Below are 27,382 nucleotides of genomic sequence, written 5' to 3'. Positions count from 1 at the left end.
ATTCAGATAAAAAACCCTGTCTCCATAAGCAAGCTATCACCTTAGCCTAACATGAGCTAGGGGGTGGACAAAGAGGAACCTAGAAAAACCTGTTTGTTGGGCTCCCCTCTGTGTTCTTCTGTTTCTGTGTAGCCAAACAAACACTTGTTTTCTAAATGTCTGTTGCTTTTCACCTACCTGCGAATTGCCTTCCTTCCCTTTGAAGTCCCTGACTTGCCTCAAGCTCAACATCTTTTGTCTTTAGCTGAGGACATTTAAGGTGAGGGCCTCAGCCATTTTGGCGAGTCACTCAGTTTTCGTGTGTGTCTCCCATGTACACATGTTACTAAACTTTTGTTTGTTTTTCTCCTGTTAATCTGTCTCAGGTCCACTTAATTCTTAGAACAGCCAGAAGGACCTAGAAGGGTAGAGGAAAATTTCTTCCTCCCCTACAGTACTTATACAAACCTGGATGGTATGGCCTATGACACACCTAGACTTTATGGTACTAATGTTATGGGGCTGCTGTCATATGTGATGTCCATTGTTGACTGAAACATAATTATGTGGCACATGACTATAGTTGTAACTCATTTACTCTTCACCATTGTACAATATCCCATTTTATTTGAATATACTACAGTTTATCTATTTCTTCTCCTGTCAGTGGATGTTGATGTTATTTCCAATTGTATGTTCTTACAGACAATGTTTCTATGAAAATTTTTGTATTTATCTCTTTTGCTAAGACAGAGACACTCAGCTAGTATGTTCACCACTTGGGGCACAAATGGGTTGTGAGTTTGCCAAAGAATGTATCTCTCCTGGCTTCAGATTGGCCAGGTCAGGGCCTGGGTTGACCAGAGCTTCTAACTGCTCTGCTCTCTCCATGAGCTGCCTCACCTGTTTATGGCAGTACATGCTGTGCAATAAGAACCAAAATCATCTACTCCCACATTCAGTTGGGACACTGAAAATGGAAACCAGATGTTAATGTCTACATTAATGTAATTTTGTTATTCCACAACATTAGCCTTAGCTTACTTCCCAGGAGTCTCTTGCTCAGATGAATTATTTGATTTTTCATTGAATAAACATCCTAAAAGACTCATCAAATCTTCAATGGAAAGCATCAATAGTTTGTGCCTTGCCTCAAAATCCTCACCCTGCTATTTCCATCAATCCAGGACTGTTATGTCATAATTCTTACCCAATCCTAATCCAGTTCCCACATTGAAGTACCTGCCTTAAATCAAAATTCCGTTTCCCAATAAATCCTGATCTTGCCTCTCGCCTTCTGAGATACTACCAAAGTTCTGTGTCAGTGGTAAACAATAAACTAAGCTTTGTCTTATCAGCAGGTTGTGTTGGTGATCTTTGGGAGCTGATATTTGCATTTAAGAGGAATATTAACATTTTCAACACGCGATGTGACAGCAAAAGCTTTGAGAAACATGGTTATAGAGTACAAACCTGGGTGTGGAATGACTGAGTCTCAGGATAAGCACATTATCAATTTTACTATATATTGGCAAATGATATCAATTTAAGCCTTGTTTTCTCATTTGTAAAATAAAATGATTGGGCAAAATGATTCTTGAATTCTTTTCTGAGTTTAAAAATGATTTCATCTTCTGATTTATAACAAGAACTCATTCTAAGAACAAAATAGTTACAGATGTGTGTGTGTCTGTATGTATAGCAAAACCTCATCAACCTTACCTTGTAGAGTAAGGTATTTTTAAATGACTTTGGTTAAGAATGAAAATGAAGCATAGAGAAGAAAAATTACTTACTTAGTGTTTTTCAATGATCTGAGAAGTGGAAAAAGGAACCAAGCCTCCAAGCCTTCTCCAGAATATCCTATAGGCACACCTCTTTGCATAAGTTCTATTTATAGGATTTCTATAGCAGGAATATCAAATACCTGGCACGTGTCCCAATGCCTTCCTCTCCCTTGCCCTTGGCAGACATTACAAAGCAATCATAGTGCTCACTCCAGAGCACAGAGTCAATTTCAGAAGGCTTTTCAACACACCATTCCAGACAGGCAATACCAATCACCTCAGGTTGGTACTCCAGATAACACCTATTGACTATACCTTGTTTATCTCTGCTTACCAGTCCAAGCAACCTGGTTTACTTTCTGTCTTCCCTAGCTGCCATCTCATGCTTTCCCTGGATGCTCTGATGATCCTCTTTCCCCATCTAGGATACCCCTTTCTTTCACTATGTCTACCCTCCTCCTGGCCATTTTCAAAGTGAAATTCAAGTTGAATCTCCTCCAAGAAAATTTCTCTCCTGCAACTCCACATCATGTCCCATTCATCAATTCCAGTGGAACTTCAGCCTGAAGCCATCCCCAGTGATTTCCACTCTCCAGATGTAAGCACTCTTTAGTGCTTCTGTGCCTTTGGTGATGTTTTCCTCCGACCTGAAATCTCTTCCTCTCCTTCTTCAGCCGGGCCAATGCTCACTTCCAGATCAAGTGTCACCTGCTCTTCAAAGTTTGAAAGAAAAGGCCTCCTTCTTCAACAGTCAGGCCTTCCCTTTCCTCAGCCCCAGAGCATCCCGTGCTTTCCTCCATTACAGCAAGTATCCTGTTGCGATGGAGCTGTTTAATTGTCTTTCTTCCCCAAGATTCAGTGGCTCCCCTGAGGGCCGGGATTTGCATTCATATCACCTACTGCAGTACCAGGTGCAAGGTTAGTAATTAAGAAATGTTGGCTGAACTGAAATGAAATGAAATAAATTAGATTTGCTTCAACCTATAGAACTAATCCAACTTTTTCAGGAAAATCTCAACTTCAAAAATTATGTTATTTTTATGGGACGTAACTCATTAATATATAACTATGATTTCATTTATATAATTCTGTCAGACTTTTCTCATAAAATTAATTGACAAATCAGGGAAAAAAGTCTTTCTGCCAGATTCTATGTCCTCATTGTGGGTATGGGAAGTATTGTCACTGAATACCACATAATAGCATTTGCTGCAATGGGGGCTATAGCATGCAGCTGCTCGCCCCTTTCCCCACCTCACCATGGAGTGTGGAGCTGATCCCAGAGAAAGCAGAAAATAGACTCACTGGTTGTTTTTTTGATATATATACAGTCACCCGAAAGGAATGGAGGAAACACAATAGACATCTAATGGGGTTTGCCATGCAATTGGGAACAATCTCCCAGGGCTGCATAACAGTAAAACTATAAGGACAGGTAGGAAAGAACCTGGCACTTTACTCAGTGCAAAATGTTGGATGCTTGAGAGAACACTAAGGGAAAAAAACTGATGAACTCTTAGGAAATATATCGCATGGCTGGTCAAGAGAAGAAAGGGGATGGAATCAGGTGTCTCCTTGAGTAATTGTTTTTTGCAGTCAGGTCATTTTTTAAAAGGAAACTGTGTGGGAGCCAGTGATGAAGACAAAGAGTAGCTGAGACAGGACATTTCTACTCCCTGAGTTCTATTTTGCAGCTATTTTTCAGATATTGAAGTTGGAGAAAAGGAATATTAGAACTAAAATGTCTTCTCCACAAAGATGATCAGCAGGAAGGATTCTGCTTGACTGTAAGGATTTAGCAATTATGTCAACTATGCCTAAAGTGGGAAGACCAAGACTAACAGGGAATCACCAAACAGCTGTCAGATCATGCTCCATCACTCTAATGTCACCATTTAGGGTAGCCAAAGCAACTGGATCGGTAATTTTAAAGTCCAACTCTTCGTTGCCTTGGAAACAAAATGGCTCACCCCTGTAAGGAGCTGATCAATTGCTCAGCAATCAAATTGCAAATAATGCTCTGGCTAGACTGTATACCTGGCAGTTTTTGGACACAAGAGTAATTACAATTCCAGGCATGTTTCCTATCACAGAAGGTTAAAGAGACTTAAGCAACATAAAGAATTGAGGTATTATATATTTGAAATTACAAAATTTTCTATTTCCTTGGTCCTTTCCCAAACTCACAATTGCTTTCTATAAAATTGTATGTCTAATTGGTTTCTCTGCAACCAGCAAGACTGCTTATTTTTTAATCTAGGAACTAAAAGTAATGATTACTAATACAGAATTTTAATTACTTGTCACGTGTATACAATTTCTGAAAAAGTTATACACGTCTTTTTCTATCTTGTATCTTTTTGAAAACAGCATAAACATTTTGGTAGAGGGGCTAATTTTGAGGTGTTGAGCAATTTGCCTCAGTCCTATACAGGAGGTCATGAGTGAGAATCCGAATAAAGGAAAATGTTAAGGAAGCTATTAGGAGGGAAAATGAAGGAAATAGAAGGTTTAAGGATGTGTAAATGTTCTTTGAAGTAAAAAGAAAAGAAAAATAATGGGGAAAATCTCTTTTCTCCCTAAAGCCCAGGATTAGAAGAATTGCAAGAGTAAATAATTATGAGGAAGAAATAACCAATGAACTCCCAAACACGTATATTCATATTATGCCTCATTCTTCTTTTTATATTAGAGGAAATGACCCTCTTCCCAAGCCAGTTCCATGCCTTGGAACCTTCTCTTCCCCCCATCTCTGAAATCTTTTCTCTCCTACATAAATCAACCTCTCCCTTTCAACTGGATCAACAATTGAATTTCAATTTCTGTCAACAATTATACATGCTCAAGATTATGTCATTTAAAGAAAAAAATTCTTTCATCACTCTACAGCATTCAATTCCTCTGCTGCACTGTACTGCTAATCTCTTGAAAGAATTGTTTAAACCCACAGTTTCTATTTCTCACCTCCCACTCACTAAAACTTATGCCTATATGGTTTCTATGACCAACATGCCACTGAAAAAGCATTTGACTCACATTTCAATAAATCCAAAGAACACTTTCTAGCATTCAGCCTGCCTGACAGCCTGTGACACCCTCCAGATTAAAACACTCCTTCCCTTGGATTCCATGATAACCCCCTCCCCTGGCTTTCCTCCTTCCTCTCTGATCTCTTTGACTGCTTTGCTCTTTTTCCTTTAACAGACCCCAGGGTAGATCTCCTCAAGACTGTGCCTTCTACCACCTTCTTTTCTTATTCTTTCTTCTCTCTTTAGGCAGTTTCATCCAGACCCATGCCTTTAACCAGCATTTCTAGTCCCTGAGACTCTCAAGATCAAACTTCTCCTCTGAGCTCCCAAACGATATGTCTAACTCTCACCAAGAAAGTTCCAGTTGAAGGCATCTCAATCTCAGCATATACGACGAGACTGAACTCATGATCTGCCCCTAACACCCAATTGTACCCTAGTTTTCTCGGTCTCACTCAATGGCACCAAGCCAGAATCCGTGCTAAAATATTTCTCAAATATGTCCACTGCTTACTGCATCCACTGCTACTCCCCCATCCATGCTACCACGATCTCTTGCAAAGGTTTCTGCAATGGCCTAATATTAACTGGTCTTCCTTCACTCTAACCTTCCTCCAGCACACTCTTCATAGCAACCTGAGTGACATTTTCAAAACCAAAATCTGATGATGGCAACACCATTAAAAACATCATTATTGACTTCCCACAACTCATAAATTAAAGATAAAATCCTCCATGTGGACTACAAGGTCCCGCATTTCTGGCCCCTGCCCACCTTTCAAACATCAAATAATACCATCTTCTGCATTGTTCTCTGTTCTCCAACCCCACTGACACCTTTCTTCAGTTCCTTGAGCTCAGCAAGTTTTTTCTACCACAGGGCTTTAGTACACGCCCCTCCCTCTGCACAGAACGCTCTATCTTCCTTTCCTCACTCCCACCTCCAGCCAAGTTAAAAGTCCACTCATCTTTTATGCCTCAGCTAAACTATCACTTTCTCCCAGAAGATTCCTTGCCATTTCAATCTAAGTCAGTCTCCTTTGTTATGCATTTTCACAGAAACTCATCCTTCCTTCATAGAATTTAGTTCTGTCTATAACTATCCATCTATGAGCATAGTCATTTGTTTAACGTCTGTGTTACTCATCTGACTGAAAGTTCCCTAGGAGTGAGAGCTAGATCTGCTTTTGTTCACCATTCTTTAGAAGGAGCCTAGCAGAACGTCCAGTACATAAAGATCACTTAATAAATATTGTGTTTAATAAAGAAGTGTTTTTAAAGTATTTTACCTATATTTTATATTTCTGCCATTGAAAGTGTGATAAAATCTCCCAGAATGGCTGTTGGAGGACTCACGCAACTACTCTGTATGAAAGCAAATATCATCAATGTAGCATAAATGTCCTTGAAACTGTGGGGGATAACTGTGTCCATCTACTTTAAGGAAAAGGAGAATCCACTGAACAATTCCCCAGCAGTCACTGTCGTCAAAGAGAGGATGAGCTATGACCATAAATGTATGGAAGAAACAAAAGGTTGTACTCTTTTTTTGCATCTAACCCTCTCAATTTACAAACAGGTTGAGTTCCAAAAAGGTAAAAAAAAAAAACTGAATCAAATCCCTGTAATGCAGGACCCAATAGCACCACTTTATTTGTGTCCTTTTATCTACTTAACATTGGGTTCTGTTCTCAGAGGACGTATGATAAAGTGTGTTAATTAAAAGGAACATGGTAGGTACATAATAAATATAGTTCATTTAACACATAGTTGTGCAGCACATTCTTTTTATTGGGCCTGGATAGCTACTGCAGAACTGAAAACAAGACAGACATGATCTCTTCTTCATGGCTCTTACATTAATTAAGACAATTATAGATTGTGAGAATTGCCATAAAATATATAAACAAAGCAAGATGACAGAGAGTACTACCAGGAGGAAAAAGTCACAGGCACTTTCAATGGACTGACCAGAGCAGACGTCTCAGAGGAAGGACATTGGAGCTCAGACATAAAAGATAAGAAGTGGCCAATCCCCTGAGGAGAAGGTAGGGTAACTTCAGTGGAAAGAGAGTTCCAGGCTGAGGCAACAGCATGTGCTAAGGCCCTGAGGAGTACATTTCAAGGCAAATAAGAGCAACATGGTTGGGCCGTGGTGATGAGTGGAGTATCATATGGAATGAACCTGGAGAAACTAGTAGGAGTCAAATCACCCAGGGCCTTGAAAGCTATGGCAAGGAGCTTGTCCTTTCTTCTAAGAACTATGCAGAGCCATTGAGAGGTCTTAGGTCTACAGCTGGAGGCGGAATGGTGACATGACCTGATTTTCATTTTTAAAATATTACTCTAGCTGTTGGAGAAAAAAAAAAAAAGGATTTTAGAGAGGTCATTTAGGAAGCTATTGCTGTAGTCCAGGCAAGACATATTGATGTCTTGGGCTAAGGTGATGACAGTGAAGATGAAGTAAGTGTTTATGCAGTATGTTTTGAAAGAAGAAAGACAGGAAGGAATAGAAATGGAAGCTGGAGACAGCTTCAGCAAGGGTCAGTGCATGGTGTAGCTGAACATCATAAGGTCGAAGGAGCTTAGGGCTTTGAATGAGAAAGGAGAAGAAATTATTTAAATGTGACAATGAGAAGCAAGGAGGACATTTACTACCTCTTGTGGACGTGAGAGGAAAAAAAGAAGACAGGAAAACAGTCTCCACTGGAGAGTGGTCTAGAGGAAATGGTGTCAGAAGAGGACAAACCAGGTTTCAACTAAGGCATGAAGATGAAAGGAACGTTCACATACAAATAGAGTCTGTTGATCACAAATCAGGACACAGTGAAGGAATTTAGAGAAAGAGGAGGGAGGGTGGGGAACTTGAGATCAACAGCATAACATGAGAATGCACGTCCTTAGAATAATGGTTGACTATAGAGCCTGGGATTTCTGGAGGGGACTGAAGCAAATTGGGACCTGGGACATGACAGGATAAATCCTGAGAGGCTCATGGGAAGGAGGACAATAAATACAAGCTATGATCCTGAACACACGGCTTGATGGCATGAAAGTTTCCAGGTGACTTCTCCCTCCTACAATTCATGCGATAGTGCTCTGGGTGATGTGGTCATCCAATGCCATCTCTCCATCCTGCAAGGAAAATGAGGCAGGTGACCAGGGTCCAGAGAAATGCTCTCTCACATAGCTGGAAATAGAGTTTTACAGCTGCCATGTTCTTATTGCATCTCACTTCCCTAGACATAATTAATTGGCACATGGATGGGCACCTGCTCCAACGTGAGCTAATTAGAGTCTTTTCCTAGAATCTTTCCATTTACAACGGGGAGTTCCTCACTGAAGACAGAAATCATTAGATGTAAAACGTGTATCTGAGGACAGCAATTTTTCCAGTCACACAGAGAGAGCCAGTCTAAGTGAGAATAGTTCAACTCTTTCTTGGGTTTCATGAGCCAATAAATGTATCTTTTTGCCTAAGATATAGTTGGGTTTCTGTCACTCAAAACCAAGAGTACTAACTTCAAACCAAAAGACTAATAGCTAATGCATAAATTCTGCAGCCTTCTGCTATTGACCATAGCAAGACATAGTGTAACAGCCCCATAAAATAAGCTAGTAAATTCCCTCCACATCAGTGTGAGAAAGCCATAAAAGTGGGAAATAATAATGCTACACATATTAGTCAGGGGCCCCAGAAAAAGAGAATGAATAGGACGTGTATTTGTGTGTGTGTGTGTGTGTGTGTGTGTGTGTGCGGAGAGAGAGAGAGAGAGGGGGACGGGGAGAAAGATTATAAAGAATTAGCTCACACGGCTATGGAAGCTGATAAGTTCAAAAAACTATAGTCAGCAAACTGGAGACTGAAGAGAGCCAATGGTGTAGTTCCAGTCTGAAGGCCAACAGGCTCGAGACCCAGGAAGAACGAATGTTTCAGTTTGAATGCAAATGCAGGAGAAAAACTGATGTCAGGCAAAAGCAGTCAGGCAAAAGGAATTCTCTCTTATTCAGCCTTTTTTCTATTCTGGCCTTCAACTGATTGGATGTGGCTCACCTAGGTTACAGAGCGCAATTTGCTTTCTCCATTAACTCAAATGGTAACCTCATTCAGAAACACCCTCACAGACACACCCAAAATAATAATGTTTGACCAAATATCTGCACACCCTATGACCCAGTCAATATGACACAAAATTAACCATCACATTATGTAATCTTACAAGGCTGCCTTCTGGATGCATGACTGCTTTGCATTGTGTTGAGGGCTGCAGGATATATAAATGCTGCTTTTGAATAGGTCCAGATGCCAGGATGTTGTGTTTGGCCGTGATGACCTTGGACAAGCTCTAAGGTTGGGCAAAGTCCTGATGAATGAATAGCAGAGGTAGAGATAACCTATGGAGGAAAGAAAGAAAACATCCTAAGCTGACTTTGCTCATTGAATTGAGTGAGTAAAGTATTTCAATGCAAGAGGAGTTGTGAACATTTGGAGAACTCTATAAAGTAGTCTGTGAAAGCCTATAAAGCAGAATGAGCTCAAGAAAGGTTAATTGGAAGAGACTGTACCCCAGAAAAGGTAAGCTGGTGGAGGGAAAATTTCATAATCTAAGCAGAATATAAAAAATCACCAGGGTAAAGTTTGAAATGGTATCAGGAAGAGCAGAAACCTGATTCCAAGTGATAAACCCCTAGAAAGAAATCCCTCAGTTTACTCATCTGCAGAATGGACATCATAATAGTGTGTGACTTATAGGATTGTTATGAGGATCAAGTAAACTCTACTTTTGTGGATCTCTCTCTCTCTCTTGTGTATGGAATTTGCTAACTTATTCTTGGGGGCTGTTACCCTATGTCATGCTGTGGTCAATAGAAGAAGGCTGTAGAATCTGTGCGTTAGCTATCACTCTTTTAGTTGTGAGGACTGAAATGCAAGAAACCATTAGCCAATACCTAGCACATCATAAAGGTTACTTACCTCTGTAGCACTAAGCCATTCCCAAACACTGCCTGCCACCCTTTGCACTAAAGGGGAGGGGCAACATAGAAGACGTGAAGGACAAGCGCTATGGGCTCAAAACAAGGCCTGAGGCCCCAAGAACCAAGCCTTTAGGGGAAACCTTTCCGTAATTTCTGGAATAGTGGCAGCATTAAGATCCTCATCACAGGGATGTCTTTGAATGTTGGGCTTAGGGGGCCTCCCTGGGACCAATTTGCTACTTATCTTCTTTTTAATGCTCAACGTCCATTCACAGTGATTATCTCATCCGCTCCTTAGAACATCCCTGGGAGGATTACAGAGCAGAAACTGTGGTCTTCATCGTACTGAGTCCTAGAGCAGTTGAGGGACTGACTTGGCACAGATAGGCAAAGTCAAGGCCCAAGCCCAGGGACTTGACTCCCAAGTCCCACAGTCTTTCCACAAAACCACAGCAGATTGATTTTGTCCTCTACTATTCTTTTCTTAACAGAGTAAATATCAAGTAAAGTTTCCAATGTTTAATTCAGCTCATGCATTTTTGAGCACTTACTACTTGCTAGATACTGTGATGAAAGTGAACAGTTGATGGAGCTAATCAAAGGAGCACCAACGATACCTCCAAAATGTCTCTTGAAATGGTCCTCCTCTGCTGTCACTGCCCCTGCCTCAATTCAGGCTCCTACTTCGTGTACTGCAAGAATCGCCTGGGCTCCCTGCCTCCAGTTGCTCTAATCCTCCTACTGTTGCCATCATTTATACACACTTCAAAACTTGTCCTTGTCTTCACTGAAAACCCGGATGGCAGCCCAATCACTTTGGCAGGGTTTTTCAAACCTGATTACACTGTAGAATTACCAGGGCATTAAACACCCAGGCCCTATCCCAAATATTCTGACTTTAATTGGTCTGGAGTGAGGCCGTCATTCTTGTTCTTTTTAATCTCCAGGTGATGGCCAAGTGCAGCCAAGGCTGAAAATCCCTGGTCTACCAAATAAATTTGGGTCTCCTGAGCATTTGAAGCCCTTCACGACTGGGGCAACAACCTATATCTCTCATCTCATCTCTCTCAATTAACAATTATTATTATAATCATATCTTAAGGTATCTGTCATCCCTGTTAGACTGTGCATCTCTTAAGGGAAAAACCTCTGTCATTCATCTCTGTATCCCCAGTATTTGTCACAGTGCCTGGCAAACAGTGGGTACTTAATGAGTGTCAGTTGGATGGATAGATGGAAAATGGATGGACAGACAGATGGGTGGGTGGATAAATTTATAAATTCTGAACTAAACTAATCAGGGACCCGGGAGCCTGCACTCCCATAGCTGAATTATCAGGACTAAGAACTAAGGCTCTTATATCAATATGCTTCTACTATTTGTTCCAGAAAATTCTTGCCAAAGAAGATAAGGGCGTAGAGGGTATAAACCCTTGGCTCACAATCCTAAAGTGTTTTTTTGTTTGTTTTTTCTGAGTGAAGAGCACTGACCTGGGTATGGAGGATCTAGAGCTTAAGTCCCTCACTCCAGAGTTTAGAGTGATGAGGGGTCAGTGGAAAAAAATCAGGAGTGAAATTCAGTGAAGGATTCCACTTCAAACCTGAGTTAAGCTATTCTAGGGTGTTCTGTAAATATTTGACTTTGTATTGAAGCATATCGCTCTCTCTAATACTTTCTATCTCCTTGTGGTAGCTCCTTCATCCCTTCGTCCCCTGAATTGCTGTGGTCTACAGCATTATGAGTTACCAGGAAAAGTAGGAATTCTGATAAAACACTGGCATATTTCTCAAAATGAACTTTTAGGGTCAAAAAGAGAGGGGAAGTTTTTAACGTTCATGGTTAAACAGAAAAAATTGGAATGTGCTTTAATAATGTGTTTGCTGTCAGCTGAGGTAATCTCTGTATCAACAATGTACAGCAACAGTGTACATTTGCAGATGGCAACTAAGTAACTCTGAACAGGAAGGCTGAACAGAATAAAAAATCCCTGAGTGATCAGGAAGAGGTGATGAGTAAGTGGATTTGTCCATCTGACTTTCTGGGAAGAGGATAGTGTCATGCATCCAGCAGGCCACTTTGCAAAAAGTAAATGCAAACATATCGATAATGCTGTTTTGCCGTTGTTATCTTTTTCAGAAAATTGGCAGAATTAATCCTTTGTATGGTAATAGAATTCATCTCTCTCTCTCTGATTTTCATGTTCCTAAACACAGAATTAGCTTAGTTTCACTTCTTGAATGTAACAGAGTTCAGATAAGACATGTTGCAATAAAATATTGACTATTCATTTCAGTTCATATGTAGGAGGCGTTGGCAACACTCTGGCATTGAGAGAAGAAAATATTTCTTTCAGATTATCCCACTGAGAATTAGCTCCAAACCCTTGAAGGACATTTGGTCCTGTCCAAAATATCTGTAAGACATTTGGGCCATAAGATATTTGGTCCATACCATAAAGTCCTTGACATTTAGTCCTGTCCAAAATGTCCATGAGTATTTTTGGTCCATGCAAATGGTTTTGTACAGGACTAAATATCAAGGACATTTTGGCGTGAATCAAATGTCTCCATGGACGTTTTGGACAGGACCAAATATGACCAAATACCAAGGACCTTTTGGTGTGGACTAAATGTCTTCACGGACACTTGGGTTAGGACCAAATATGACCAGATATCAAGGACCAAATATGCTCATGGCCATGTTGGACAGGACCAAATGTCAAGGACCTTATGACTATATTTTGTTTGCTTCCAGGACTAAGGCCATTCATCTTTTAAAATAGTGTAATGATTGAGAAAAATCTGTGATTAAGAAAATGTAACAATGATTGAGAGACATTCTTCATGCGTGCATTTACCTGGCAATCACTAAAACAAAAAAAATGGGAAGTAGTATGGTATATTATAATGGTCACGAGCGGGCTTTGGAGGCACACAGTCCTGGGATCAAGTTGGCCCTGCCATTTACTAACTGCGTGGTTTGGGAGAAAGCTGATTAACTAGTACAGAACTCAGTTTCCCCTTTTGTAATAATAATAATAGTACATATGTCACAGGATTGTTGTGAGACTTCACTGAAACAATATCCGTAAAGTGCATGGCACACAGTAAGTAGTCAATATGTGGTGCCTATAATCAATAAGTTTAATTTTGCATCCAGCAGTTGGCATAAGATTATTTGTCAGGATGCTTCATCTATACAGTTAAGAATAAATTTGCATCTGTTATATCTACACTTGTGGGACACATCCCTGTTGTACTGGAAATAGCTCTATACCATAGATATCATTAAAGACTACACAAAAATAATGAGGTAGATACTTTAGAACTTTCAGCCATTTTACTATAAACATTCTATTATCTGAAAGTAATTTTTATGTTCTTCTAATTATCCACAAGAAATCTTGAAAGTAATTCTGTTGGCAAGTAGAAATTTTTACTTAAGGATATATTATATTAATATTTCATATCACCTTATTTACTTTTTAAAGTATTAATTCATAAGAGTTACTTAAATACTCTGGACATTAATTTTTTTGTTATATGTGTTACAAATATCTTTTCCTTCTCTATGAGATTTTAATATTATGAAACTAATTTATTAATCTTTTTCTTTATAATTTATACTTTTTGTTTTGTTTAAGAAATACTTTCCTACTCCAAGATCAAGAAATCCAGTTAAAGTTTTGCTTTCGACATGTCATCTTCATTACACATGATATTTCTTTCTTTCTTTCTTTTTCTTACTAAGGTAACTTTGCCAGATCTTAAGCCGATCCCCACATTAAAATTCCATCTACTTTCAACCAGACCTCCAAACCCTATAAATTCCTGCCTCTGACCTTTCTCTTCTGCTATTCTAGACATTATCAAGAGGATGTTCTCTCTATTTCAGTAAGTAATAAACTCAGCTTAGTTTGATCAATAGGTAATTTTAGTGGTCTTTTGGGGGTGTCAAGAACCAACACCTAAGTTCTTTTCCTATCTTACAATGTGGCTTTGGGTAAGTCAGTTACATTGTCAAATACCTCTAGACGTAAAATGAGTCCAATAATATTTATCACATCTTCCTCACGAAGTCTGTGGAAGAATAGTGTGTGATCATTTTCTACAGCACTTTCTATCCAAGGATCTCAAGCATTTTATTTCTGCCAAGCACAAATATATTACATGATTAATAGCAGTGCTTCTGAAAGCAGCAGAGAAAAGGATTTCATAGTTCCAAGTACTGTGCTGTCAAACTCTGCATTCTCTAACTGCAATGACTTTATCAAACCATTACATAAGAGCAATACAATGAGAAGAATTAAATGAAAATTAAGACCTTAAACTTGCTGCTAGTTTCCTAATTAAGAACTAAAGAACGCCTTCCAACTCCAGATTTCTTTGACTTCATTAGAAAATCACACATGGAGGGATTCATAATTACTGTTAAATTACAAGCACTTATTTATTAATGTTACTAAACTGAGGAGCAGTACAACTGTCTATGATGCGTCAATCTCAAAAAAGCTGTGAAGCAAACTGTTACTCTGTGTTAATTATGTTGAACCTTTCACATTTTGGATTCTAAATGGTACAAATGATTTTATAGACTTGGGACATTCTGTCTTTACTCTTTACAGGGAGAGAAAAAAATCTGCCTACTGTTCATCACTTAACAAAAAGGTAGAAAGAAAATATTTAATACTATTTTTTAACGGATCATAAATCAAGTTGCCTTAGACTCCAATGAAATCCGATTGCAGAATAGATCAGCATTAGAATTTCTGTGCAAGAAAAAAAAAATGCAGTGTTGCTTTTGGAAGTGCTCCTGTCCCGATTCTTGTTCCTTGGTGTTTAAGATGCAGAAGAAAGGTTTAGAGAGTTGGTGAGCTGATTCTTTAGAAAAAGACTCTACTAAATTTCTAAGTTTATCTTTGCTTATTGAGGTGTGTATAATTCAAAAGATGTAATCTGACATTCAAATAATAATACTGAATTTACTGGACAATATAGGAAAAAATGAGAGAAATGTGAAGTCTTCTGTGAACTTGAGATAATTGCTTTATCCTTGCCAAGATTTAGTGAAACTGGATTTGTAATCACCAAAGAGGGTCCTGCAGGAAATCTGTAGTCTATAGGACCTTTCTAATTTGTACTAATTGACTAAAACACTCATGATGAATTAGAAAATTTTGTGAATTGGGGAAAGAAATAATATGACTATTAAGACTCCAAGGCAGTGAATCAAGCCAAGTGTCTTCATTGTATGTAGAACAATGCCCTTCAACAGTGACCAGAATGTATCCTAGCAACATAATAAGCTCTTACTGATAACAGAGAACAGATAACAGTTAAAGCAAGTAACTGCTCATCCCTGGTTTTGTATTCTATTCTTGGTTCTGCCCTAGTAAATCACTGATCTACCTTTGCATCTCCAGGTCTTTTTCCATGAAATTCAAGGAGATGTTGTGGGATATTTAGCAAGGAGAGCAAAGAACTGGACTAGGTTAAGTAATGTTAATTTAACTCAAATTTGAGGTCAATAAAAAAGGAAGAAAGGTAAATGTCAAAGGAAGCTCAAACCTCCGCTTACCCACCAACACTAGATTTCACAAAACCTGGCTTGTTCTTTTGACAGCCTCCAGAGACCAGCCTGTACACTCTCAGGATGGAGTACAGTCAAAGCCCAGGCACAAGGAGCAAGAGGGATTTCTTCTTGTCTCTCCACTAGCCCTTCTGAATCCCTATTCCCTTCTTCCTGCTTTCACAGTGGGATATTTCTGGAGCAAATCAGAGGCAAGTGAAAAGAATCTGCAGCCTCATGTGTCTCCCTCTCAGTTCCTCTCCTAAACATCCGTCCCATTCTTGGTACCACCATGTCACAGAAAGGGAAATGGTAAGCTAGATCCTAGAGAACTGCCACCACCAGTGCCTCCTCTGTCCCACACCCACCCATCTATGGATGCCAGTAAAATCCCTGTATTTGGAATCCACTCCTGGGAATGACATAAAAATATGCTATGAGAAAGCACCCAGTGAAATTCTCATCTCTATTAAGGAAATGTTATTAATTCTTTTTTAAAAAACCACTTGTCTTTGCTCCCCCCAGGGTATTTATTTTTCACTGCTAAAGAATCCAAGCCCAAACATTGCAAAGAGCCCATGACCACTCAGCTATTAAATGCTGCACGCAAATCTTACCAAAGATGCCTCCTTGGTGGCCATTCTCAGCATTTCTTCCAGCAAATGAAAATGCGTCTCAGAGAGAAGCAAAGCACTCATTTACAAATTAGTTCCCTTGCACTTGATATATTGTTGCTAGGATTTAATGCTCTCATTATCTTTCATTATTTACAGCAATGTATTAATATCCCATGAAATGTTTCCTCTGAAATGATTTTAATCTTCTTATTTAGCTTGTTCCGAACTCAACCACTTTGCAGTAATGAACCTGCTCCCCCTAATTAACTATTCATGGGGAGCCCACAGTACCCTGCAAGGAAGTTATTACTAATGTGAAATGTTCAATGGCCCTGGTGGGGGGCCAGGATGCAAGCAGGCTCAGTATTCACAGTTCTATCAATTCTCTCATAACCATGAGCTTAGATTTTGAGTAGCAATACCTTCTAACTGATACCTTAAAACCTGCCCAGACGACCATCCACATGTCCCAAACAGGATCCCTTCACGCCACGTTCAGGAAAACAGTCAACACTAGAAATGCGTTTATTAACTCAAACAGCTCTTATTGACATGCTTACCAAGAAACTGTCACAGTGCAGGACACTGGAGACTAAAGGATATATAAGCCATAGTCACATAGTCTCAAAATCTCACAGGCAAACAGAGGGAATTCCACAGAAAAGTTATTTCTAACAAAAGATATAATTAAAAGTTTTGTGCACACAAAAATATCATAAAACATTGCAAGATCAATTGTTAAATAAGTAGATGAGAGAGTTCAGAACAGGAAGAGACACTGTAGACTAGAATGAGCTGGGAAGGCTTCACAATTGTAAAGATGCTTCAGGAAAATCTCAATGAAAGTGCATAGGTTGAATGTTTACAGACCAAGAAGGGCAGTCTGAGTAATTACAAGTCACTCATTGACTGAGTACCTATATGTGGCCCCAATCGACTCAGGGCATTCCCTCCACTAACTCGTTTATACTTCAAAACTTACTAGGTAGGTTTTATCTTTTACTTTTTTTCAAAAGAAAACGGAGGCATAGAGACATCACACATCTAATTCGTGGCAGAGCCATAATTTGGACACACAGTGTCTCCTAAATCCATCTTGCCATCTGCTGTATGTCCCAGTTTAGTGGTGGTTGGAGGAAACTGAGCAAGAAAGAACCTGAAGACCAGATCCTTTAAGTAGATGTATGGAAGGGCCCGAGAAGTGGAACCAAGAGAAATAAAGCCACAAAGGTGGACTTCGGGGGTTCTGAAAGTCATGCAGTCTCCTTCTGAGCAGACCCCCAGCATACTGCGATGGAATGAAACTCCCCAGAGAGTTCTCAAGCCACAAGTTCTCCAGCCACGTTCAGATGCCACTTGCCTGGGTAACTTCGCTATTATTCCTGCCCTCTCAGCTTACAAAATAGTCAGTTTAGACAGTTGCAAGCAACTTTGCACTACAAGATACAGCCTCAGAAAGTGAAAGTTAGAAGGACTCAGAGAGATGGTTTAAGGCAAGCCCCGTCAAGTTCTGTGTTCTTTCTCCCCCTCCTCCAAGCGTTTACATCACATGCTGATGGTCCAGAACCAGAGGCAAGACTCCTCTGGCTGTGTGACCTTGAACCCAGGACTCAACCTTTCTGTACCTAAATCTCTCTATAGAATGATCTCTGTAACTGCCCAGACAACTAATGCAACCTGTAAACACCTCTTCAGATGTCTGAGGCCCCAGCCTCCAAAATGTTCTTGGAACTTCTCTACCCAGCTGGGAAAACTAGACAGAGGAGTTCTCAAAACACTTTGCCTATGAGAACCCGCATCTAATATTAAAAATGCCAACAGCCCTCTCCCATTAAGGCAAGCGCTTGTTTTGTGTCAGCTCACTGAGAAAATAACGACAAAAGCTTCTGCTTATACAGCTGTTTTTTAGAATGAATTTGCATTTTACTACATGGAACAGCGTCTACACACACACAGTTGAAAAATAAAATTACCAATCTGTGGGAGCCATTGTATTTACTCAGACTGTGGACAATCCTGGTCTTCTGATAGATTTGTCATACTTTGCATTGATGTTAAGGTCCTTCCAAAGATATTTGGCCCTCAGATTGGGAACAACGCACCAGAGCTATTTAACTAATTAGGTAATTATTATCCTCAGAAAGTTAATTTTTCCTACAGTTTCCTCATTTAATGAAATGGGATGTTAAACGCCTTGGCTGTTAGAGCAGCCACACGGAGACTGGTTTGTGTGATGCAGCCATTGTAGATTACAAATATAGAGATCCCTACCTTACCTTCATAGTGCAACTGTATTCTGATAGAGAATTTAGAAAGCAATTGCTTAAAGGGTAGAACTCTTGTTTTGTTGTTTGCTAGTTTTCCCTTCTGAAAGGCCTCATTAAGCACAAGAAGCTGAACAGCAGAGTTTAAAAAAAAAAAAGCAGCAAAACTGCCTTCCAAAATCCAAGGGTTCAAATGAGATTGCATACAAATTGCGGGGGTCTCTCTCCGTTCAGCCTTGCAGCTATTATTCCTACTCCTATGTGACTTGCATAACAAACACGGGAACGGAACCGCAGAGACAAAGAGCCAGGACCAGGAGAGACGATGGAATCACGGCGTCCTTTTGCTTCAGCAATCCACCGGCTAGTCACTGCCTCACAAATTTCTTCCACACACTGCCGTCCATCACACAGGCAGCTTTTAGGAAATGAAAAAGAAAAAAAAAAAAGCCATCAGTTGTCATAGAAACAATAGCAATTGGTGCCACCTTTGTGTGAGCAGCTAGAAGGCTTGCTGCTGCCATTTGGCCATCTCCCAAGGACCCAGATTGAGAAACACTGGCCAGCTTGAAAGGGGGCCCCTGAATTTCTGCCAAAAAAGGAAACCGATACCCTTCAAGTGGGCGGTCACATATTTGCCTGAGATTGAAGGTTAATTAAAACACAACCCTGGATGTGGGAACATGTTGTGAAAAACACGTTTCTCAACCCGTAAATTCCCTGTGTGAGGTCTAATGAGGCCATTGTAACCTTGTGCACCAGGGCCGTCCCATGGGAAGCAGCCAGAGCAGGGTGTTCCGCCCTCAGCCTGATGGAATATGTTCTCATCAGAGAAAGATGTAATCATCTCTAAGAGAGTCTAATTAAGCTGGTGATTAAGGTTAGCAGTGGGAAAGAAACATCCCAAGGGTGAGGCCCAGCTGCCAGTGATCACGCTGACGGAGTGCAAGGCCAGGTGGCCGTGGCTTTCCCTCAATTTATGGCCTCTTTCAGACTGCTGCAAAATGGCTTCCCTCATAAATCAGCTGGCCAACATGAAATAGTAACCCCCAGCCTTCCACAGTAGGCTCTAAACGGCTGGCAGTCCCTGGGGGCTCACCCAGCACAGAAAGTGTCCATCTGAGAGGTGGGACATGGTGACCTCAGGTATACTGAGCTCATGTGAAAATGCAGGTCCTGTGGGCTCGTGGAGAAAAAGAGATTACTATCAGCAGAGCTTCAGAGAGTCTGTCTCCCACTCCTTCTGCTGTTTCTACTTGTGAGAGAGTGTATCTCAGAGTTGTTACACGATCAGTGAGGCAGGATGGGAGCCTTGGGGTTTGGTGGGGAAACAGGCTGGCCAGTGGGTCTGTCACCAAGCAGGGGGTCAAATCCGAATGAAGGCCAGAAGAAACCAGAGAGCTGAGGGAGAGGTCAGGAATCACACAGGAGCAGGAGCAGGAAGTAGGAGGGTATACACAGTCAAAGACGGGAGATTGTCAAAAGTTTCCACACGCTGGAAATCTACAGACTCTCAGAGCAGCCTCGAAAGTCCATTGGAGGCTTGATTTTGAGACATGGTCCAAAATTACCCAGAAGTTTTCCACCTGCTCCTGCTAGGACAAGAACAAATTATACATCAGAACAGTCGGACTAGGTTTAGCTGCATGAAACAGAAAATCAAAAAGACCCCTGGCAAAAGCCAGAGATTGGCAAGCCAGGGCTGCTGTGGTGGCTTTACGGCAGTCAAGGACCCAGCTCCTTTCAGCTTTCTGTTCCACTTCTAGGCTGACGGCCTCAGCCTCATGGCCCACAATGGCTGTTATAGCTGCAGCTATCGCAACCACTTTCCAAACAACTGGATGCAGGAAGAAGGGTACATTCTTCTCCTTCTACAAACACTTGCCAGAGGCATCAACCAACATTTCTCATTGGCCAGAATCTACTCATATGGCCGCACTCAGTTGCTGGTATATGGAAGGTATATGGAAAATGCGGTCTTTAGGTTGGACTCATGGCTACTCTGAATAAATTACTGCTCCTAAGTAAAGGGGGAAATAGATACTTTTTGGTAACTAGAAATCTCTGCTAGTCAGGGTATTTCTTCTTTGACTCTCTGAGGATCTCTCAAAAACGTGTCAATCATGGTCACTAAAAGGAGAACTGTTCCTCTACTCACTACTCACCAAATCTGAGCGAGTTTTCCCACACAGACCAGTTCTCCAGCTCTCCAGACGCCAAGTGGGTATCCTACAACTCAAATCGGACACTAACAACCCAGAGTTAGTGCAGGGCCCACAGGCTAAGGGCTCAGTCCCGCAAGACTGCCCTCCCCACTTCAGACACCAATTGCAAGTCAAGGCCTCCCACACTTCTGACCAAATAGCTATAAACCAGAGGTTCCCACAGCCCCTTCCTGAGGTTCAGTGATTTGCTAGAACAGCTCACAGAACTCAGAGGAACACTGTACTTCCTATTACCAGTTTATTATAAAGGCTATAAACTCAGGATCAGTCAAATGGAAGACAGACACAAAGCAAGGTATGTGGGAAGGGGAGCAAAGATTCCCTGCCTTCTCCAGGCACACGGCGCTCCCAGTACCCTGATGTCTTCACCAACCTGGGAGTCCTCCAAACTCCTTTCAGGGTTTTTAAGGAGGGAGCATTACATAGACAGGGTTGATTAAATCACTGGTGATTGGTGATTGAACTTAGTCTCCAGCCCCTCCTTTTTCCCTGGAGGTCGGCAGAGGAGGGCTGCAATTTCCAACCTTCTAATCACACGGCTGGTTCCTCTGGCAACCAGCCCCCTATCCTGAAGCTGCCTTCCAGCCCCTGGACCAGTCATCTCATCAACATACAAAAAGACACTCTGACCACTCTGGAGATTCCAAAGTCTTAGAAGCTCTGTCTGGTATCAGGAACCAGGGACTAAAGACCAATTATAACAAAATATGCTCCTCTCACCCCTGTCACTCAGGAAATTACAAGGGTTTTAGGAGCTCTATGTCAGGAACTAGAGGTGGAGATCAAATATATATTTCTCATATGTCACTGTCACACATTCTGCAGCGAGAAAGTCTTTGTTCAGCTCTTTGTCCCCAGGCTAGAGCATCTCCCCTTCGAGGTTGGTGACAGTGCTGGAATCACGCATCCAATGGGAGGTAAGGAGTTCTAGGAGCTCCCGTCTATCAGATGAATCCCTGGAAGGGAGATGAATCCCTGGAAGGGAAAGCCCCAGCAATGAGTCATCACCGGCCAGGGACTGAGTCCACGTCGGAGCGCCCTTGGCTTGAACTACTCTGGGCTTACACCAAAGCAGAGTGGGGCTTGGTTCCTGTGATAGCCAAGGAGACCAGGGTCATAATCACAGCTTCACAAGCAATGGGATTCATACACTGAGCATTTGCTCTCTGCAAACGCTGCCCTAGGCGCTGGAGATGCAAACACTGAGAAGCATCCCTTCCCTTGAAGATGTTTCCAGTCTTGCAAGGGAAGCAATATGCAAATCACAGGTTAAAAGACAGCATAAGTGTGATGATAGATGTTGCTTGTGCACTATGGTAGATTCATCTAAATCATATGGGAGGCAAAGGAGGGCATCTCCTGAGGTGAAATCCTCCTGGGTTTTGAAATACAAGTAAAAGTTAGGCTAGAAGAAATGAGAAAAGTATTTCATGCAGGGGAACAGCACTTATACAGATATAAACATGAAAAAGGACATGTTCAAGGGGAATTTTGTGGTTCAGTCTGGATGCCATATCTGGTAAAAGTGGATGGCTATAGACTCAATCTTGAAAAATAATAACACTTACATAATGCTTATCATGTGCCAAATTCTGTTCTAAATGCTTTAGGTATATTAACTCATTTAATCCTCATGAATAGGGGCCGGCTCTGTGGCCGAGTGGTTAAGTTCCCGCACTCCACTGCGGCGGCCCAGGGTTCGGATCCTGGGCGCGGACATGGCACTGCTCATCAGGCCACGTTGAGGCGGCGTCCCACATCCCACAACTAGAAGGACCTGCAAATAAGATATACAACTGTGTACAGGGGGGGTTTGGGGAGATAAAGAAGAAAAAAAAAAAAACAATTGGCAACAGTTGTTAGCTCAGGTGCCAATCCTTAAAAAAACAAAAAACCCTCATGAATAAACTCAATGAATAAATATCTTATCCCCGTTTTACAGATAAGGAAACTGAGGCTCAGAGAGCAAGGTCACACAGCTCATATGTGACACAGGCAGTGTCTGCATGCGGGCAGCCTGACTCTAGGGTCTACACTTTTAGCCACAATACGAAACTACACCCCACCACAGTCGGCTGAGGTGCTACTACCACACGGAATGGGAATGTTATGCCGAAGGCAAGGAGGGGCCCAGGAAGGGTTTTAAGCCAAACAGTGATAGGATCAAATGTCTGTTTTTGGCAAGTCACTCTTGAGGTTGTGTGAAGAAGGTGGGAAGGGGTAAGACTGAAGCGATGGGCCAAACCTGGGACAGCTGGGACCTGAAGACACAGAAATCTCTCTGGGTGAGTCAGTCCTAGGAAGCAGCATGAACCTGCAGTGTTGATGTCATGAAGCCCAGGTGCACCCAACAGGGAGACGGGCAGTGGAGCACTGCCCCAGAGGACCAAGTAAGCGGGGCAGCATTTTGTCTCAGGAGCACCTGGGAGCAGGCGCCCTGAGCAGAACCCAGCATTCGGAGCAAGACTCTGGTCCCAGGATACAGGGGCAGGAGGCGGGCAAGAGAAGTTGACCAAAAAATTCCTGAAGGGCCGAGGGTCCCGAGCAGGGAATGAAGTCAGGGGCTCAGACTCTGTGGGAGACAAGACCAGGACTCAGTTACCAGAATGGGGATATAAGCAGAGCTTGGACGCAAAAAATGAGGCAAGAATCTAGTTCCTACACCTGGGTCTCAGAGTCTTATAAAGTAAAAGGGAAACCAACAGAGGCTGACCTTGTGCAGTAAAGATGTCCTTAGAATTTCAGGCCGAGCTGAAATATTGGTTCAGGTGGAGGCTCAGTGACCTTGGCTGGGCTGCAGGACAGAGCAAACAGGGAGGGTGTTACCCTGAAACCCCAGCACAGTCCTAGACGTAAGCAAGTCCACCCCCCAAACCCAGATGTTTGTGTCACAGGGCCCGGGACACTTGAAACACAACGATTTAAAGATATTCTAAGAGTAATCTGAATGAGACCACTGGGAACATTCAAAGATCTAAGTAAAAGGCATGTAATGCCAACAAACGGATTTCGGATGCTGCCATTGCCAGACAACCTTCCTACCTCTGGTCAGTCAAGTGAAGCTTCATCTGGCTTTTCTCCCCAGCCCCAGCCAGTCCACGGCAGCCATGTCTTCTCCACTTCAACAGGAGCAAGGAGATCCCAGGCATATAGCCTGCAACGGGTCAGGCAGGGAGAGGAGCTGGGGGTGGACCAGCCAGGGTATCCCCCAGGGATTTTGACAGGAGAAGGGACAACAGGGACCTCTGGTGAGAGCTGCACAACACAAGCCATCTGGGTCTTGAGCAAGCAATACAATCTCCTGATTCCCAAGAGGAGGTTTAACCTCTGGGTGATTAGCAAGGAGGGTCAGCCCCTGCCCCTAGCCGGAAAGGCTGTTGCGATGTGAGAAGCGCCCAGATGCCAAAGGAAGTCAGTCTGGTAGAGAGAGCACAAATGTTGGAGTTGCTTATTTATTCAGCAACATTGCTGGAGCTCCTACTCTCTGTCAATCCTCTTCTGGGGATACAGCAGTAGACGTTGGTTCATCGGCATGAGGTGGAAGGAAAGGATATTAATCTGCAATTTTGTAGAAATGAAAATAAAATCGGAGGAGAGAGACCAGTTCCCCTGTTATTCAGAAAATGATGGAGCAGCTTCAGAATTTTAGTCCATTGTGAGGGATGTTAAAAAAAAAAGTATTCATGACCCTTGTTGAAGAACTGTAAGGCAGACTTTATTCGAGGGGAGCCATCACAGTAGATGTAGGGACCACTGCAACGGGGTCTTGCAGTGGGGGAGAGAGATTGGGCTCAACTCCAAATGCAACAAGGAAAAGTGGGAATTTATAGCCAAAGAGCAGGGTAGGGGTCAGTGGATAGAAAAGTACTAAGAGGACCCATGAGGGGTGAGGGGGCATCCTGGCTAAACCCACCTAACAGGATTCTTATTGAAGGCAGGACAAGGTGATCAGACACCGCCTGGAGGGGATGGAGCATGAGGAGTTTCATTAGATATTAAGGGTGATTAGATATCTAGGGTGGGGGACTCTGGTTAAATCTACTTAGAATTCTTGCTAAAATTGGACAATGCAGAGATAAACAGGGAAGTACAAAAGTCAAGCCTAATTGAAAAAGAGCTCAGAGGAGCCTGATTAAAGTTTGGTCAAGGAGAGAATCTTTGTCAGGGACTGGCAAAAACCAAAGAACAAACAAAAAAACTTAATTTTATCATAACGACAAATCAAGAACAGCTGTGGAGTGCCTGTGCAGCTTCTCTATTTTCTTTCTTGTTATTCTAAAGTCAAGATAACAACTCTGCAGTCACACACCATCATTTAAGTATATATTCACTGCAAACTGGAGACAACTTGGCCCTAAGGAGCAAAACACCATATGATTTCATGGCATTAAATCTGTCATCATAAAACCATGCTTTAAATGATTGCCCCCTTCTTTTTCCTCTCCTTCTTCCGCTCATGGGGAGGAGTGGAGCGTTTTCCATTTGAATTTGTTGTTTAGAATAGATATATACGGACCTCCACGTAAACTGAGGAACAGTGTCTGTGTATATTCTTCATATTAGAAAATATGTCTCTCCTACATCTATAGGCATTTGTTTCCTAGTACAGATCCTTACACAGTTCCCTTCCCTGCTCCCCCCAAAAGTAGGAGATGCCTAGAACTACGATGCAAAGACATGAAGGACCCTTAAATGCGTATTACTAAGTGAGAGAAGCCAATCTGAAAAAGCTACATAGGATATGACTCCACCTATATGACATTCTGGAAAAAGCAAAACTATGGACAATAAAAAGATTCATGTTTGCCAGGGGTTGGGGGGGGAGGGAGGGATGGATAAGCAGAGCACAGAGGATTTTTAGGGCACTGAAACTACTCTGTATGATACCACAGTGGGGGATAGATGTCGTTACCTGTTTGCGTAAACTCATACAATGTATGGCACCAAGAGTGAACTGGAATGTAAACTATGGACTTTGGGTGATAATGATGTGTCAATGTAGGTTCATCCTTGATAAATAAATGTACCACTCCAGAGACAGACGTTGATAATGGGGGAGGCTGTGCATGTGTGGGGATGGGGGGTATGTGAAAACTGTATCTTCCTCCTATTTTGTTGTAAACCTAAAATTACCGTTAAAAAGTTGTCAAAAAAATAATGACGCCTCACTATTTTGAATTATACTATTTTGGAAGATGCAATCTTTTCATTTGTTTTGGGATGAAATTTACAGAACACGATTGCAGGGAAGTTTCTAAACCGCTTAATAGCGCGAACACCATAATAAGGCCCCTGACGTGTTCATTCCTTCCCAGAGTTAAATATTTCTCTTTGGGGAACAGCTAAGACAAATGCAAAACCCCAAGTCATTCTGTGCTCACCGCACCACTCTCGGATTTCCTGATGTGAGTGTGACTCAGTGAAAAGGACGGATATGCAAGTGCCAGGGAGTAAGAAAAGGAAAAGTGGGGGAGGCTTTGTTGCTCTCATCTCCCTCACCGCCCCAGCGTTCAGCGCTGAGTTGAGGGCTGGCCCCTCCGCCTTTCTCTGCAAAGCCCCGCGGTGCAGGAGCTCCGGCTGTGAATGTCTCAACAGAAAGGGGCTCCCGGAAGCTGGAGCACAGGCGGGGACACAAAGGCAACCCTGGAGATCAAAAGGTGGTCGGCACACTAAAGGTGGCGGGGTCTGAATGAGGAAGTGGTGGAGGGGTGGGGAGGTGGCATTCCCTGCTCACCCTTGGCTGTGAACTCTGCAAAGCGCTGCAGAACAATGCGGAACCGACATGGCTGGTGCAGCACGCAGATCTAACGCCTTTGACGCTGGGGGCTTGTCAGAGCTAAAACCTGACGTGTAGAAAAAAAAAAAAAAGAACAAAGGAAAGTCAGAAGGCTCGTGTATGTCAAAGGAAAGGGGCTCGAGAAAATGCTGCAAAGAAAATACTTCAGCCCAAGATGCTTCCGGAATTTGGTAGGCTGATGGAGCCGCCGCCGCTGCCCTCTGCAACTGCGACTCTGAGCGTTGCCTTCTCTTTAACTGCCTTTGATACCACAGCCTTTTGAAGTCCTTTTTCGTATATAAGTAATTTACTTCTGCAACAGATAGAACTTCAGTTCTGGTGTTTACCCTCGCGCTGGGCTCTGCTACAAGGCAAGGCAGGTCCGTCGGCGCCCTCTCCTGGTGCTACTGCGAAGCTGCAGCAAGTAGGACTAAGGAGAGAAGGCTTGTGTTTTCCCGTGTTTGGTGCCGCAAATTTTTAGTAAAGTTTACCCCATATCTGTGGTTATCAAACTTAAACCCTCACCAGACCGCCTGGAGGGCTTGTTAACACAACATTTCTGGGTCCCATGCCCAGAGTTTCTGATTCAGTAAGTTTGGAATGGAGCCCAATAATCTGCATTTCTAGCAAGCCCCCAGGTGATGCTGGTAAGGGAGCGCAGTCCCACAACCGCCGCCGTATACACGAGGCACCGCACGAGGTGGGGAGGCACTTGACGAAATCAGCGGACCTGTTCTAAAGCGGGAAGGCCACTGAGTAAACTGAAAAAGGTTTCAGCTGGCTAGGGTGTCATTCAAGGTGGTAAACGGGGCCACCTGAATGAGAACTGAGGTCTCAAACCCCAGCCAGTGCGCTTCCCATTACAGTGTGCTGAGCCTGAGCTACCCTGACATGACCTTGATGTGTAATAACATCGGTAACTGCCACCTATGGGGAAAACCTCACCTCAGAAAGTCCCTCAGAGAGGCGGACTCACCACACATTCGCACGCCCACCGCCTCCTAATTGCATCTACAGTAACGCTCACCTGTCTTCTAAAGGTCTGTGGCAAGAGAGCGCGGGTCGGGCTGTGGCTGTGGTAACTTTTCTCCAGGCAGCCCAGCGTGTGGGAGCAGGTGTGAGAAAGCCAAGTCTTTGTTGTTGCTGCTTTCAGCCATTT

This window comes from Equus quagga, chromosome 18 (genome assembly GCF_021613505.1).
Source record: "Equus quagga isolate Etosha38 chromosome 18, UCLA_HA_Equagga_1.0, whole genome shotgun sequence".
Classification (NCBI taxonomy): Eukaryota; Metazoa; Chordata; class Mammalia; order Perissodactyla; family Equidae; genus Equus; species Equus quagga.
This window is presented reverse-complemented; position numbering follows the sequence as displayed.